Source organism: Nylanderia fulva, unplaced genomic scaffold (genome assembly GCF_048542155.1).
Source record: "Nylanderia fulva isolate GAGA-0341 unplaced genomic scaffold, ASM4854215v1 Scaffold3, whole genome shotgun sequence".
Classification (NCBI taxonomy): domain Eukaryota; kingdom Metazoa; phylum Arthropoda; class Insecta; order Hymenoptera; family Formicidae; genus Nylanderia; species Nylanderia fulva.
In genome coordinates this window covers 8120144-8138358 of record NW_028190368.1, presented here as the reverse complement: position 1 = coordinate 8138358, position 18215 = coordinate 8120144, and the positions used below count along the sequence as shown (strand labels likewise).

At 34.7% G+C, this 18215-nt stretch overlaps 1 long non-coding RNA gene across 5 annotated transcripts in view; it reads right to left on the bottom strand.

The window, feature by feature from the left end:
* Positions 1–18215, bottom strand: part of LOC114941829 (uncharacterized) — a 93276-nt gene that overhangs the window by 39134 nt on the left and 35927 nt on the right. For 3 of the 5 annotated variants that reach the window (XR_003821704.2, XR_014925093.1, XR_003821706.2), the window contains one exon: positions 12965–13006. This is a non-coding gene — a long non-coding RNA (uncharacterized LOC114941829). Of the gene's footprint in view, positions 1–11712; positions 12597–12964; positions 13007–18215 lie in introns of those variants that run through there. The other 2 variants (XR_003821705.2, XR_014925092.1) reach the window with 1 other exon arrangement.

The following is an 18215-nucleotide window of genomic DNA, read 5'->3' as shown; positions in this document are numbered from 1 at the left end:
TTCTCGGCAAGACAAATGGATCCTGCTTGTTGAAATTATAATATGAATCGCGCGCCCACCTTTTCAAGGAAGATCAGTGGAAAGGAGGGAGAGACCGTCACTTCTGGCTTCTTAAGCAACACAGGCCTTTACCTATTCACGAATCGTACAACGAGCTATTTGACAGCCATCTGAATAAATTTTATGAAGAAAAGTCGGCGTGTGTTATGTTACTATAATACGTGGCAGAAACAAATGCCGCGTGCGTCGCTCGAGAATCCTATTGCAGCTGAAAGCGTGAAATCGTAGCATCCGTTTACAATAACGCAACAAGATTTAGGGACATGTTGGGTTCACTCATTCAGACCACATGAAAGAATACGCTCTATTAGGATATTCAAGTCTCGATCAAACACTTACATTGTATTATAAAAAAAGGAACGAATTTAACAAAAATTAAAACCGTGATCTAATTCACTCTTTTAGTTTATAATAACGCAACAAGATTTAGGGACATGTTGGGTTCACTCATTCAGACCACATGAAAGAATACGCTCTATTAGGATATTCAAGTCTCGATCAAACACTTACATTGTATTATAAAAAAAGGAACGAATTTAACAAAAATTAAAACCGTGATCTAATTCACTCTTTTAGTTTATAATAACGCAACAAGATTTAGGGACATGTTGGGTTCACTCATTCAGACCACATGAAAGAATACGCTCTATTAGGATATTCAAGTCTCGATCAAACACTTACATTGTATTATAAAAAAAGGAACGAATTTAACAAAAATTAAGACCGTGACCCAATTCACTCTTTTAGCCTTCCTATATTCTTCATACAAATTTTTAATTCATCAAATTTGTTCATCCTTGCTCGTTCACATTATTATTTTGCACGCAATGCCGCGATATACCAGTAATTAAAATCCGCCGACTATCATCCTTGCCGTTATGAAAACACGATTACCCACGCGAAAGCAGAAACATATAGATAAGAGAAAAACACTCGACTTGGGATGTAAATTAGGGTAAACTTATACTAATGGCGTGATCCTTGTCCGAGGACCGACCGAACGGTTTCGAAAGAAACCATTGAAGATGGCTATTGGTTTGTCGGCGAAATTTACGAACGGTACATCCGTTTCCCGCCCACTCTTGCTCGCCTTTTACGGATGTATACGCAAATAAACCCACGTAATGCGATTAATTCGGCGACACCGAGCGAAGGTTGCGTACCGGTTCGGCCATTAAGTGTTTCATACGATTCGAGTGTGCTTGGCCATTTTTATCCTACGAGTTCGACGGACCCTCTCGCGTTTTATGCGTATTAATCAGGCGAAGTGACATAAGGCGATTATCTACCACGGCGACCTTCTTTCAACAATTGCCGCCAGAAATAATCCATCTCGTGACCGTATTCTAGATTTAAAGTATTATATTTATATCCGTAAAAATTGAAGTCAGTTTTCTAAAATACAATACCAATTTTTTCTTCATTTTTTAAGCTCAAGAAAATTAATCAAAATTCAAGGCGACATCTTTTTCATATATCGCAGTTTCCTTTAATTTAATTTTCTCTTTCCTGTAATACTTGTAGTTCAATTTTGATAAATATTTTAATGTAAAGGTATATAAGAAATGAGCGCAACGGGTTATCTGTCATCTAAATACAAGGGGTTAATTCTATAAGTAAAGACACGTAAAAAGAGACACGCCTTTGAAACTGCGCAGTCTTTTTATTCTTCTATTTTTTTTTATCTTCTATATAAAGATCTTTTTTCTTTCTTTGATCTTTACATACTGCAATCTAAACCTATTTCATCTTATGCTTCTCGCAAATGATCGTTTTCACGTAATACCTCCGACGATTTCGCAATTTCGCGACTCCGGACGCGTAATAAATCTCGCTCTCGCGGAAGCGAGGATGCGAAGAAGAATCCGTAGCCTTCGGGATATACGCGAACGCAGATTGCTGCGTTGCGATCTAATCGACATTGTTTCACGCCTATTTTCACGATCCTAGGTGAGGTGAGGTTGGCTGACGTCACTTAAAAGCCAATCGCTCATGTCGGCTTTCTTCCATCTGCCTACTAATAACAATGCAGCATGCACCGAGAGACGATAATTCCACTATATTTTTCATGTTTCCCGCATATCTCCTCTCCGACGCGGCGCACCTTCTGGAGCATTAAATAGCACACTATGCAAGGTATGACTCGACTATGAAATCATTTTGTCGCTCGAAGGGGTTTGAAAATAATCATTGTGACAATCGTAACGCCTGCGATTGGCTAATAGTGTCGTATCAATTACTATCTGGCGAAATATTGCTCTCGCGGGATTAGAAATAGCATGCATTCTGTTATTAATTACTGCTGATTAATTGAACATTGAAAAGATAATGCATCTACGATCTGCGATCTTGGCCAGATCGTGATAAGATAACTGCATCACAATCGCAATTGCAATAAATTGCGGACTAATGGAAAAGAATGCCAAACGCGGTTGGTATCGAGGATAAACGACTTCAAGATTGATCTGAGAAATCATTTAGCGCTCAGGGACACCTCAAGTCGAATAATCACTCGTCATCGTCGCCGAGGCAAATGGATTTTATACAAACCGCACGCGATAAGATCGTCGATCTTGGAGTAATAATCGCCGTCGGCGTTTCTCCTCATCGACCATATTTTTCAATATTTTCTTGAACGTATATATTTGTTCACAAAATAATAAAATATTTAAAACTGCTTTTCAGTTCGTTTGTAAATAATAATAAAATAAATGAGATATAAAGCAAAAATCAAATTGAATACTTAAAACGTCGCTAGTGGTATTTAAAATAGGAACGATATATTTAATTCGACCCAAACTAGCCAAGAAAATTTTTATTTTATTTCCACCAAAATTTGTGGAAATAGAATAAAAATTTTCTTGGCTAGTTTGGGTCGAATTAAATATATCGTTCCTATTATAAAGCAAAAATTTCACTCGAATAAATACAAGATACTATATATGATTGAAAAAAATCTGAAATATTTGAGAACTGCGAATAAAGATAAAATAAAAAATTGTTGAAAATAGTCGACTGATACAAAGGAAAGCAAAGGTTCGTGACGGATGAGTCAATCAGGGTTCTCGGGAGTTCGAAATAGTCGTCATCGATGATCTCGATTTCTGGGCGTCGCTCGTTCATGCATATCATTACACAGGTAGTACATCGATCTTACTGTCTTACATCGATCATTACGCACCCCTTCGCGATCGCTCGCTCGCTCGCGCGCATTCCTCTCCATTGAATCAGCAATGGAAAATTATCATTACACGCGAACGCGCACAACCATGTGGTATTGTTTTCATAAGATACCGGCAATGGTAGTGGTAGTCGTCAACGGTAAAACGGTAAAAATGAAGGATATTAATGCAAAGATGAGTGCATAAAATATACTTCGCTTTGTTACGATTTCACGTGCGCTCTGGTGTTTTCCAAGAATAAAACAATCGCACTTGGAATGTATTTTTTTCTGCTCTGACATTCCGTCAATTATTCCGTCAATTATTGTTCGGAGAAGTTATGAGATGAAGTCGAGATGAAGTCAACTCTAGTCGATATTCTTTTTTTCATACATTAGAATAACTTAAGTGTGAAGACACGAATTGTAAGAAATTTTGTTTATTTTTTTATTCGATATATGATATGATAAAATAAACTAAGAGAGAGAGAGAGAGAGAGAGAGAGAGAGAGAGAGAGAGAGCAAGAGATGAATTAATCGCAATTTCCTATTATTTATCTTATTTTCGTTTATAATAGAAGAAATAAAAAAATAGCGCTTTTATCTTTTCCCATTAAAAAAATGGTAATAATTCAATCGACCAACTCTGGCAAATAAGTAATTTTATTGAATTTTCACAACGTTTCAGCCGTGGTTTTCGGCCCTTATCAAGTGCTAGTTCTTAAATCAAAGTAAATCACAACTTTTTTAAAAAACAAAAATTCGATCTTAGAATATGACATCATATAATAACATGATAGTATAAAACGAAATAATTATGTTCGTTGTGAAAATTCAATAAAACTTATTTGCCAGAGTTGGTCGATTGAATTATTACCATTTTTTAATTATCATCTGATGACTTCATAGTTTTATATCATTTATTTTCCCATTAAAATTCTAATTAAAAATCATGATCCTTTACAAAATTGCTTCGTTTACCTGTCCTAACGAATTGCACAATGTTTCAAGTTTTAAGTGTGTCGCAACATCCTCATCGATTAAAAATAAAAGTCATCTTATTAACCTGTTCGCGTGGAAAAGCTTGAAATATTGCGCAATTTAAGTCTAAGAAAACAGTAATCGCGTCTAAGAAAACAGTAATCCTCAGAGGATTAATTAATTATGCTGATTATATGTTTGGAATAATCGATATCTTTATGGCTTCAAAAATTTGCAAAATTTTTTAAAATTACTTTATATGAAAATTTTATTAAAATTATAAACATTTAATTTTATATCTATACCTATGTTTATTTAATTTATGCGTGTGTGTGTGTTTATAATGTATATGTAAATAAACTGATTTTAATAAATAAATTTATATAAAACTATAATTACTATTTTAATCGCCATATAAGTACATTTAGCTGGATTGATTTAAAGGTTAATAGAAAATTATTACATTCGTATGATAATAATTATATTAGAATACAGGATTGTGAATTAAAAAAAAGTTGAAATAATTAATTAATAATTCAAAAAAAAAAAAAAATTTATCTTGCATTTGAAATAATAAATGGCTAGATGTAATATGATAAAAGAAAATGCACGAGGCCGCAGAGTCCATCTGATGATGGCGCCTGCAGCTCGAGAATCGCGGTGCAAATTAATAATAGGCGCGATCATCGTGCTCGCTATTGAGATCATTGTTGGCCTTGGCACGTTTTCTTTTAAGGACCAACCGATTAAGGTCCGCCTCGAGGTGCTCGCGTCGTTCTCCTACGAATTCGCGGAACTAGAATGTAGCACGTTACAAACGCATTATCAAACGAATCGCGCGCATTATGCAAAAATGCAAATTGACATCCAGCTGCGAGTTCTCAAGGGAAACACCGTCGTGCGACTTTTCCTTTTCACTCGCACCCGCACTATCTCGTGCTATTTCGACCTTACACGTGCCGTGTATTTTCGCGTGAAATCGCAAAATTGCATTCTGTTACGGACTGATTAGAGCCGACGCGATAAGGATCGCATCGTAATATCGAACGAAAGAGAGGCAGGGTCCAAAGATCGCGGCTGCAGAAGCGATTTCTTATCGAACGTATATAATTATCAATCTCACGAAATGGATTTTATTTTTATTATTCACTTCAGGTTTGCAATACGTGAGGAATTCATTCTTCTCGAAGTTATTTAAAATTTTAAAAAATTGTGTTTTCTTTACACTTGAACTTTTTTTCTCCATTGAAGATAATTTCCATAAGCATCATCGTTCGCTGTACCATCTTTTTTTTTGTAAATCTCATATAAATCATTGGATATGCAAAAAATTCAATTATGTTTAAATTGATTTTAGATAGTTTATTTCGCATATAAATTGTACATTGCAGCAAAGAGAGCGAAATGAGAATTGAAATGAACATATAATAACGGTGATTTCAACTAAAAACAAGGACCTTGCGCCGATCATCGCGTTTCCATTTTAGAAAATGATATTTTTGCACGTGTCCATATAGTTATATCTCGAAATCCGAATAAATCGAGCTAAATGAGATAACGGGTCTCGCTCAGTCCTTGAGCAAAAATCACTGGTGGCGATCGAAAATTTGTCGGTTGAGTGCCACTGACAGCTCGGCAGGATGTGGGAGGCGAATGTCAAGGCTAAACAGTCGCGGTGTCCCTCGACCTCTTCTCGTTCTCGCCATTCTTCCTCTCCGGTTTTGTTTGTACCTCGATTTTCGCCTTCTTTTTAACACCCGTCCTAGTCCTATACATTATACACCATGCGAGAGAGAGAGAGCCGGGCTGTCTCTCCAGCCCGCAGAAAATAATTTACGAAACAGCCGGCCGTTGTTACGTTCCTGCGGGTTCTCCAACCTTCTCTTTCTCTTTCTTCATCTTTTCCTCCTTCTCGGGCCTCGTGAAAGAATTCGTAAGAAACGTGCCACACGTATTCCCGCGGTCCACATATGTTCTCTCGAGTGTACAAGGTTATTTGCAAACGACGTAACGTGGCGAATGATCAATAGTGTGGAGAATTTTAGTTTTTCACCAAATTTTAAGCAACATTTTTGAAATAAATTTTAAAATAATAAAATAAAGATAAAAATATCCCGAAATTAAATTAAAGTGATCATTGACGTAATATGCATCTTTATATTATATCTATTATGTTAGAAATTCAGAGATTATATATCACACACACACACACAATCTCTATCAGTATATAAATTGAAATAAATATAATAAAATAATAAAACCGCGATAAATATTTATTCCTACCGAATATTGATATGCATTAGGAACAGTTGGTATATAGAATTACGTGGAAAAAAAAAATATAAAAGCGATTATAAAAACGCAGTGGGAAAAAAGGTGAAAAAAAATGTGACATCAACAGCGGAACGAGTTTAGTACAGTTTGAAATTCGCACGATCGCTAAAAACCACAAGCAATAATTATCATCGTTGCGGCGGCTGGACGTAGCAATTACGGACTCCCTATATAACGGGTAGTCATGGAAACCCCGTCGCCGGGAGCGCAACTTTTTCAAGCCCTTCCAGCATCGTCGGACGAGCTATCGCTCGGTGTTGGAAATTGCTCTAATAAACTTAGCCGCCCTTATACAAGAAAGAAAGATATATATATATATATATATATATATAGGGTAGGGAAAACGAGGGGACGAGGGATAGAGTGGATATTTATCGCTGCCGAGAAATCTCATTCCTGTCCATTCCCCAATTGTCCTCCCGCCCTCTCTACGAATCGACAGATTACCAGACGTTAACTGGCCGACTTTATTGCCATCGATTGGGAGATTGATTTTTTTTTGTAAATAAATAATAAATGTACGCTTTCTTGCTTATTAAAAAGAGCTGAAGAATTTTGCGAAATAAAACTTTGACGCTTTTGATATAGAAAATATTCTTATTTTGATTTGATCAATTTATGTAACTATGATTAATTCGAAAGACGATCTCTTGGTGGGTCGAGCAAGTTTCGTAATCAGTGGAATCTTTCTGCTTTCGAGAAAGCGAGGCGGATGTCGCCTACACGGAAAGAGCGCTCGTAGACTTTAATATAGAAATCGCCACCACATTTATTGTAAATTCCGAGAGGGGTCCTGGGTTTACGAATGGACCGGGGCAAGATATTAAATTACGTTTAATAACAGTCAGAACCGGCGAGATGCCGAAAGTTACCGCGGTCCTTTGTCAACGACGACATCGTCTGCCCTCATCTCGTGTTTAATTGCACCACTATACACGAAATTATTTTATGCCTCTCATATACCATCTACTCATATCGCCCTGGAACATTTTCTATGAGAGATTCTTTGCTTTCTCCATTATACAATTTTTAATAATTGCTTCAAGTTTTCAGATTATAAATATATGTATATAATGATAATATATGATAATAATGTATGATGATAACGGACATAAAGATATGTTATCTATTATATTTTGTATTATCTTGGTTCCTAATTTTTTTCATCAATTTCTTTCTCTGTCTACAAAATTTCAAATCTTCGAAAATTAATGAAAGAGAAAGAAAATTAATGAACAAACTTTATAATAAAGAACATTGCGATTTTTCCATTCCTAATTTTTCTAATAATGTAGAAAAACGTGATTTATATTCTAAATAATAATTTGTACGTGCCATGTTTCCAACACAAGGCCTTTATTTTATGTATTTTGGCAATTAAATCGTGATTAAAAATAAAATCATTTTATTATATTTTTATTTCTATTATATTTTGTATTATCTTGTTTCCTAATTTTTTTCATCAATTTCTTTCTCTATCTACAAAATTACAAATCATCGAAAATTAATGAAAGAAAAAGAAAATTAATGAACGGACTTTATAATAAAGAACATTGCGATTTTTCCATTCCTAATTTTTCTAATAATGTAGAAAAACGTGATTTATATTCTAAATAAGAATTTGTACGTGCCATGTTTCCAACACAAGGCCTTTATTTTATGTATTTTGCCAATTAAATCGTGATTAAAAATAAAATCATTTTATTATATTTTTGATTATCTTGTTTCCTAATTTTTTTCATCAATTTCTTTCTCTGTCTACAAAATTACAAATCATCGAAAATTAATGAAAGAAAAAGAAAATTAATGAACGGACTTTATAATAAAGAACATTGCGATTTTTCCATTCCTAATTTTTCTAATAATGCAGAAAAACATGATTTATATTCTAAATAAGAATTTGTACATGCCATGTATCCAACACAAGGCCTTCCATTTTATGTATTTTGCCAATTAAATCGTGATTAAAAATAAAATCATTTTATTATATTTTTGATTATCTTGTTTCCTAATTTTTTTCATTAATTTCTTTCTCTATCTACAAAATTACAAATCTTCGAAAATTAATGAAAGAGAAAAAAAATTAATGAACGAACTTTATAATAAAAAAACATTGCGATTTTTCCATTCCTAATTTTTCTAATAATGCAGAAAAACGTGATTTATATTCTAAATAAGAATTTGTACATGCCATGTTTCCACACTTCATTTTATGTATTTTGTCCACAATTAAATCGTGATTAAAAATAAAAACATTATTTTTGAATGCGTTTGCGTGCGAACACCCGGTAGAATACGGCACGATTTAATGCGGCGAAGCTGCTTATACTGCTGGTCGGGCTAGTCGTCGGCAATCATACGGCATTAGCACTTTAACCTACTCGCTCTCCAAGCTCTGGCCATTTTAGTCGGGGAACTCTCGTCACTCGAATGGTCAACAAGACATAGTTATGTTGAAAACGACGTGCGAGAGAGAGCAAGACCAAAAATATTGTAGAAAATTGTCACCACTCATTACTACATATTTTAGTTATTAAGCACTTCGCAAAGAGCACTTATCTACCACTTAGGCAACATTTTGTGCACCTAGCAATATAAACAATAAATTTTCTCTCAAAATATAGTCGTAGTTTTAAGATAAATCTGCATAGGTAATTAAATTCATATATTCAGGACCTCTCTCTCTTTCTCTTTGTTCTCTATGATTTATATACACATATATTTATATATTTATGAAAAAAAAACAATGTAATTCATATTTATATTATAATGCATATAATTATGCATTTATTCAAAAATCGTTCATGTCCAGTTACGTTTATACACGATAATTAGATGCAAAATATATGCTTCTCTTGTCGTATGCCATTTGCAATGAGCAAACGCATTTCTCCCAAGATAAAGCCTAGTCGCTGCATAATTACAGGATGTAATTCATGCGAGCGCGTTTATGTGCGCGACGCCTCGACCGTCTTCGAAGGTCCCGACTTTCCGAGCGGGTTTCGTCCGAGCGGGACAGGACGACACGTCCATCCTGTCTTCGTGATAAATAAAACGACGACCGCGAGAGAACGGATATCGCAATTTAATCTCCCGAACATCCATGACGGACGCTTCGCGCGAAAAGCGCGCGACCCGCGACAGAAATGCATTTGCAGAAATGCATTTGGCACGAATTTCGGCTCCGCCGGCCGATCGATATCCTCGAAGGACAAACCTGCGCGAATCGATGCACACAGCAAAAGTGGGGAATTATGCGAAGTGCCAACGCGCGAGATAGCAGATCTCGCACTGTTGCGTTTTATGCGCATATTATGCAACAAGAATGCAATAAAACAGCACGCGGGCTAATAAATAAATAATACGTGAAAGGTCAGCGATATATGCATGCGCGATTTTATATTTTCTTGTGGGTCGACATAGTTTCAACAACATAGTTAAGGTCAGTTAGGACTCTGTTTAAGGAGGCGTTGTGAAATTAACATATATCTTGGAGAACTTTATTGTTCTTTTTCTCTCTATAATATCTGCCGTTAATGAGAATATTACCACAAACGTGCGATAACAATATTCAGATGTACATTAACGAATAAATAATAATTTATTCGAATTATGTAAATGCAACGTTTTATAATGTCATTTAAAAAATCATAAATATCATGAATATTTAAAAATGAATATATATATGTATATACATATATTTCTTAGATTTAAAGAATACTATCCAAAATAATGTTATAGCTTTTTTATATGCATCTAAATTGTAAATTTAATCTAGCTTCCGTGAAATAAATTATCTGCCGTTTAAATTTAAATATGCATTATAAAAAAAAGTAGAATATTGTATCTGCATAAGATAAAAAAATAATTAGAATAAAACACAAATATATACAATAGTTGACGTTGTAGAACATCGAGATAAAAATCATGTGTGCATCCACAACATTCCAATTCTTTCTCACAAAAATATACCGATTCGAATAAATTCCGAACGATCGCCCTGTTCGCATCGAAAGGGTATCGATCTCGGGAGCATTGGCAGAAAGTCGAACGTTCGAAGGAGTGCAAAATTATGCCGCCACCGTGTGCTTCATCCGGCGCCGATAAGGTAAACGAAACAGGAGAACCCGCGTTCCAGGGAATTTATGAACCTCCGCGGTGACGCCACGAGGGTGCAGACGTGGCGCCGAGCGTCGCGACGCCCAGACTGGCCGGGGCCGCACGCACGTTGACCGTGAAAAACTGTACCGTATGTATATATGGTACGTATTCGCAACCCGATCGGGTTTCAACTGATTTGCATCAAAATTAAGCATATCGTTTCGCTTTGAAAAAAAAATTTTATTACCTGCCGCTCTTGTGAACAAAATTTCTTCAGACAAATTTGCATTGCAGGAAATAATCAAGGAATACAGAATATGGTGCGCAAATAATATATAAGGGTGTCCAGTAGATTCGATAAAAAATATTCTCTGACTTTTTCAAATGTATAATTTGTATATATCTATATATGTATGATAAATTAATTAAATGTTAAATTAATTAAATGAAATTCCTGAGATATTTTTGTCAACAATGAAAAAGTTCGGAAGTTAAAAAAATAAAAATTTAAATCAATTATAAGCATATCGTTTGTCTTTGAAAAAAATTTAATTACCTGCCGCTCTTGTGAACAAATTTCTTCAGACAAATTTGCATTGCAGGAAATAATCAAGGAATACAGAATATGGTGCGCAAATAATATATAAGGGTGTCCAGTAGATTCGATAAAAAATATTCTCTGACTTTTTCAAATGTATAATTTGTATATATCTATATATGTATGATAAATTAATTAAATGTTAAATTAATTAAATGAAATTCCTGAGATATTTTTGTCAACAATGAAAAAGTTCGGAAGTTAAAAAAATAAAAATTTAAATCAATTATAAGCATATCGTTTGTCTTTGAAAAAAATTTAATTACCTGCCGCTCTTGTGAACAAAATTTCTTCAGACAAATTTGCATTGCAGGAAATAATCAAGGAATACAGAATATGGTGCGCAAATAATATATAAGGGTGTCCAGTAGATTCGATAAAAAATATTCTCTGACTTTTTCAAATGTATAATTTGTATATATCTATATATGTATGATAAATTAATTAAATGTTAAATTAATTAAATGAAATTCCTGAGATATTTTTGTCAACAATGAAAAAGTTCGGAAGTTAAAAAAACAAAAATTTAAATCAATTATACAATCTGCATTACGTACGATAATCGAAACAAACATGTCACTATAAACCATTTAAATAATCATTATATCAGTTTTTTAGTTTTGTCTCTACCAAACACATTAAAATAAAATAACACGACGATGAAAATATAAATTAATAAATACACTGTAGATAAATCGATTTTTAACAACACAGAAAAATCCAGATAAATAGTAAAATTACCTGCCTTTTCCTGACAATTCCATATTTATAAAATCACCTGACCGCTAGACACCCTGAATATTCTACATGTATATTCTTAAAAATTAAATTATTCTCATTTATTTAGATAAAAATAGAAATGATTTACTATTAATATATTTTCATTCAAAATTAATCGAATATCCACGACCAATTCAGAGACCGCAAAGATGTACCCTCTTTCTATCTCCAAATAAATTATGCAATTACACAGAATATTACACCGGAAACGAAGGAACAAGCACTTTTCGATTTCGCGTCGGATTCGTCCACCCCTTCGCGTTCAGAGTTCCGAGCGAAGGAATAAAAGGGGGCGATAAAATCGATAAAATTCGAGGGTTCCGCGTGTGCACACAAGGCGTGCCTGTTCCTCCTTCTTCCTCTCTGTCTCTCGCTCCCGTCCGACGTTGAATTAGGAATTCTTACGTGGGAGGGTCCCTCGCGAGCGATATTTATCCCGCGATTCAGGGGGTTGCTATATTCCCTTTTCATTCACCCTCGGTGACGGGCAATATCCACGGCGGGTCACTGAATCGCCCTGGCAACACAAAGCCCCCTTGCTTGCACTTTCTTGCACCCTGCTCTTCGACATGGTACGTACAACTATATGGACAAGAATACGCTGCGATCAAAATTTCACCCTCGCGATATCACTTTCGTCGCAAGAGCGATAAATCTGCCTCTCCCTCGCGCGTAAATCCGCGATGATTATCGTGCGAGATAGAAAAAGAGGCTATCGGTCTGTTTGGAAACAGTACGTCGCGTCTAGGAAATTGCACATTTTTTTTTTATTATGACTTACGACAACGAAATAATAATATGCATTTCTTCGTTCGAAATGTTTACAACGAGGAATATGACTTATACCTTGTGGAAATTTAGAGCGTTTTAAATAATTCGGTAATGCATGTAAAATGGATGAGATTATGCTAAAAAGCACAAAATGTCAAATAAAAAGTAGTTTCACTCACCGATATGATGCAATGACAGAGTTGTGTGCACACAATGTCGATCTGTGAAATATAAATATTCATAAATTTCTAAAATTATTAATATAGCAGTCACTAGTGTTTAAATAAGAGTTGTTGAAATTAATCGACCTAAACTAGCGAGTGAATGATTTATTCAGCTTCACGACGTTTCGACCAAGTGATTGTGGTCCTTATCAAGCGAAACAAAAAGAATTCAATTAAAGTTAACACATTATAAGAAATGTTACTGACAAAATTTATATAATAATGTGTTAATTGAATTCTTTTTGTTTCACTTGATAAGGACCACAATCACATGATCGAAACGTCGTGAAGCTGAATAAATCGCATTTACTCGCTAGTTTGGTCGATTAATTTCTACAACTCATAAATATTCATATTATAAAGCAGTACATGAGAAAAATAATTAATATTTAAATAATAATTATTTTGCGCGAATTCAGAAATTATTATTCTGCCAATATTCGTACGCGAAGAAAGGTGCATTATTGTTATCCATATCAATAAATGATATCCTTGCTATCTTTGATATGATTCTACTCAACCTTGTAAAACTTTCCTTATAGTTTTCCCATTTCAAACAATCAGATCGAACGAAATAATTGTCTCATCAATATGCTTACAGAGATATTAATTGCTAATAATTAATTGTTAATCTCTAATTATAATTGTAGAAAATAATCGCGATTCTCTCGTGCATGGCACGTTTAAAAATATCGCCGCGAAAAATAAAGACCCAAACATTATAATAAACATGTGATAAATAATTAATGTCCTGAAATATTTAACATTTTACAAATTGTTCGAAATTTTTGTGGCGTCCTAAATTTGACAGAGGTTGTCACTCATAGAGAAACTCGAGCGGAAAGAGGTGTATATTATTGTATTATCTCGGAAAGTACGATTGCGTCAAGTACTAACAATAAGAGATGCTAAACGATTATTCCCTACGAACACGCTAACTTCGCGTTCTCTCGTCGCGATATAAAATACAATGCAGGTCGTGTACGATTTCGCAATGCAGATAGAACCTGGCTTCTGATTCATTAACAAACTATGTATTTCTTTATCGCAAAATTAACGTCGGTGCTACGTAAAATGCGCAGCATACTAATCATATTCTGGTCTGATTAATGCGTGCGCTATCATAATTAATCGTATTTTCGCGAGTGAGAAAGCACAAAGACAAATAAGAGAAGAGGAAAAACCGGCGGAAACATCGAATGACAGCGAACCAACTACATATAGAATAATTTATAATTTTGTTAAATTATTATTTTTTATTTTTAAATTCATTGCTGATCTTTGCAATTGTAATTTAGTTTACATTATTGTAATGTAAAATATAAAATATTCTTTATCTTATTATAAATATTGCTTATTATTAATATTGCAACAAACTCTTTTCATCTTCTGATAGAATCCTTTTTATCACTCATACATGTACAAATAAATAAATAAAATATTTATAATTAATATATATATATACATGTAAGTTCATATGTTTAAAATGAGTTTTTAATTAATGAGATTTTCAAATTAGTCCTTATGAGTTAATATCGGCGCGTTAAATCCTTTGTAGAGTTTTGTCTATATATTATTTTCTGATTATAATGGTGACAGACCTTTTAGGGGGACGAAACTTTAAGGACACGCAAAGGGTCGAGAGGACGAATTAAAAGTAATTGCCAGATTACGGGAGTGGCTGTTTAACAGGCGTCTGGACTTTTCTTCTTTCAAGCCGCGCTGAATATCGCGTAAAAAAGTACGAAGCAATTTTAACTGACAGCTGCATCATAAGAATGCGAAGTCTGAAAAAGTAAAAATTCGATTTCCTTCCGAGAAAAAGGCGGAGAAAGAACGCACGCACAGACGTCACTCAAAGTTGTTTTCGTCTGACTGAATAAAGAACAGTAAAAAACAGATACAGATATTACACGCACATCATAAAGTGTTATTTAAAATAATTTACCGTATTTTAATTGCTGATATCGTTTACTAGTAAATTATTTATACGCACTTGTCAAAAGATCGAGTATAGGTAATTAATAACATACAACGTGATAAAATTCGTATTCAGAGCGAACCACATGCAGTTCAGACGGCGTAATTTCACGTGACGTTGTATAAATTAATCATTATCGCATAATTTTGCGGACGTTCGCTAAAAAACATTTCGTCGTCAACAGAGTCACGAATACTTGGTTCATAATTTCTTAGTAGCGAAAAAAATGCAAAGACAGAAGAAAGGAAAAGAAAAGCGACAAAAAAAAGCGAGCACGAGCAACGAGCCTCGCTTGGCGCCGCCAAGTGAATCACACGTCATGAAATAAACCGCGCGACGCGTGTCGTTTGTGGACCTCTGACAGGAGAAATATGGCTCGAGAGCCGACCGATCACCGTTTCGCGGGCTCGTTCTTTCTTCGTAAAGTTTATTAAAAATTAGCTTATAAAAATAAAAAAAAAAAATAATAAGACGACTATACAAAAAAAAGAAACTCGAGAGAAAATTAAAATTATTAAAATTATTTTTATTTTTACTTTGTTATGAGGTTTTAGATTGCGAAAGACACATTAGTTTTGTCTCGATTTTCTTAACGCGTAGTGACTAAGATTCTTGCTAACTGTTAACATCTATTTATTTCTTGCTTACTTCTGTCAATTCTACATTGTTCATTAAAACAATTGTGAATATTGTCGGTGGTATGCAGTGAATTTGATTTATTGTATTAATTTATTATGCATTTACGTTTGGTATGTAACATATTTTTGTATATAAATTTATAATTATTTGTTGCGATGAAATGTATTAAAATTATAATTATTTTTATTTAACTTTTTATAGATTTACTTGAAAAGGGCTGCAATGACAGCCGAAACGTTGTATTTCAATTAATTATTTATAATAAATGATTGCCAGTTTTGGTCGACTTTTACCATTGAAGAAAGATTTTTAAAATTATTTAAGCTGAACGATGAACGATGATGATTGTTACAATGCGATAAACAAAAAGTGAAAAGCAATGTCAATTTCCAAATGAAGTAACTTAACCACTGATTGACTGTTGAGTGAAACTGATTTATTGGTATGTTCGTTGTCTGTCACGTATATTAACTTGGAATTTTCGCCGATGGTGAAACCAGCTCGGTTCCCACCTCGAATGGTGGACGGCAGGAAGTCGCTGAAAGCGTGCCACAGTATATGTGTGCCTCTGCTTTTATTGGCAATCGACCGATAAACATTTACATCCCCCTGTCAACGTCCCATTTTCTGCAGACGCCTAGAACAATCTTTCGACTACTTCGACTACTTCGACTCGAGATCGCGCGGACGTTCGTCTCGTTACTTGAAGTCTTGTTAACATTTTATATTAACATATATGTGTTTATATATGCGCTATTTTATGTTAATAAAAAACCTAATAAAAGTCCTGCGTTGAAAATATATAGATCGTAAAATAATCGATGAAAACTAGTTCGCTGAAATAATACGTTTTTTGTCCTCGAATCTATAAATTAATTTGACAGTTTTATATCATCGAGGTGAAGATATTTTTTGCAAATTAAGTTTCAGCGATTTAAAACAAGACAAAGTAAAATTGATTATAAAATCTTGCCAGAAGCTCAATAAAGGAAGCTCGCAAAAATATCCTAAACAATCAATAATTCTTCTTTAATATTATTTCCAGAAAAAGCGACCCGATGATCTACTTCAAACATATTTAATGATTTCGCAACTCGTCTATTGCCGCTGCGATCGACGTCGAAAGTTGCGCGTTAAAGCTTGATCGATTCGTTATTTTCGGCGCATCCGAACGGGAGTCAGATCGTCGGCACATTGGCAGGTATCCAAATGGGATAAGCCCTCTGACGTAGCCGCGTGAAAGCGACCGTAGTATGTGTACGTACGCGATTTCGCATCACACGCGCGAATTACGCGCCCGTTAATTCACATTATTCGCTCTACCCGTCTGATCTGTCCGCGAATCGATCGTCCTACAAATGATGCTAATTTAATCGATCCGCGCCCAGGCGCGTCTCTCTCTTTCTCCTATTCGCAAACAGGCTATAAATAAGGAAAAACGAAACGGCAAATAACGGCTTCTCTACGGAACATAAGCTAAACGACAAACAAACATCGAATTTGTGCCGAGGTCGAGAAATTCCTACGTTAACCAAGTATATTTTCGCCATCGTTTAGCATCGGGCGCGATAATAAATGTTGGTAGTTACTTTATGTTCTCCACATTTACCTCAATATCACTTTACTTGATAACGATGAACGGCCAAGGTCTTTAGACGCGATGCGACTCGTACTTTTGGCAAATAAACGAACGTAATTATGATATATAGGTATCTCTCGTATTATTTTATACTCCGTATGAATAAATACGTACATATTTTAAGAGCGAGATATAAATGGTCTTGTTTTGTCAAGAGAGCATGTATAGTAGAATACGTAGAATGTTCCGATCTCTTTGCCTGTCTGTACGTGAAATACTTCTCGGCCTTGTGAGCACCGTTATTAGTTTACGAGCGGCTAAAAAAAAAGTGGTGTAACTGCATGCGTGTAGGCGTGGGAGCGCGCGACAGCTCGAAGGTCACCGGGGTTGTCTCGTCATTAAAAAACCATTATCGGAGTGGCGATAAAGGCCGCCACGAGTGGAGATTTTTCGACGAGTCTTCCTCTTCTTCTTCTTACACTGCTATACTATAAGAGTATTGCCTTCTTTCGCGCGCTTGCGTAACACACCGCGACGAACGCGAATCCTTGACAGATCCATCTCGTCTTCGGTGGTCAACAGCGATGAAATAGCGGAACGAAGACGCTGGCACACACATGTGTCGTGTCTGTATATCCACTAATTGCACGTGATTCTCGGTGTCCCGAGCGCAATTAATACGTTCCCTTGGCTTGATATCAGCTCAACGTCATTTTATTACTCTCTCGAGAATCGGAGCTAAAGTACTTTTCGTAACTGTTGCCTTAACACTTCTAAATAAATTTAATGGTAATTATAAAGAAATTAAATATCTACGTAAATATGGATAATCATTATTTACGAGTATTATAATAAACGTCATTCTTATTCATCCGCAAGAGAGGTATTTGTTCTTCTTGTGAATAAACACTGAAATTTATTTGCAATTTTATTTAATATAAAAATATTAAAATAACAAAATGATAAAAAAATTGAATTTAAAAAATCAAGAAAGAATAATAATAAGA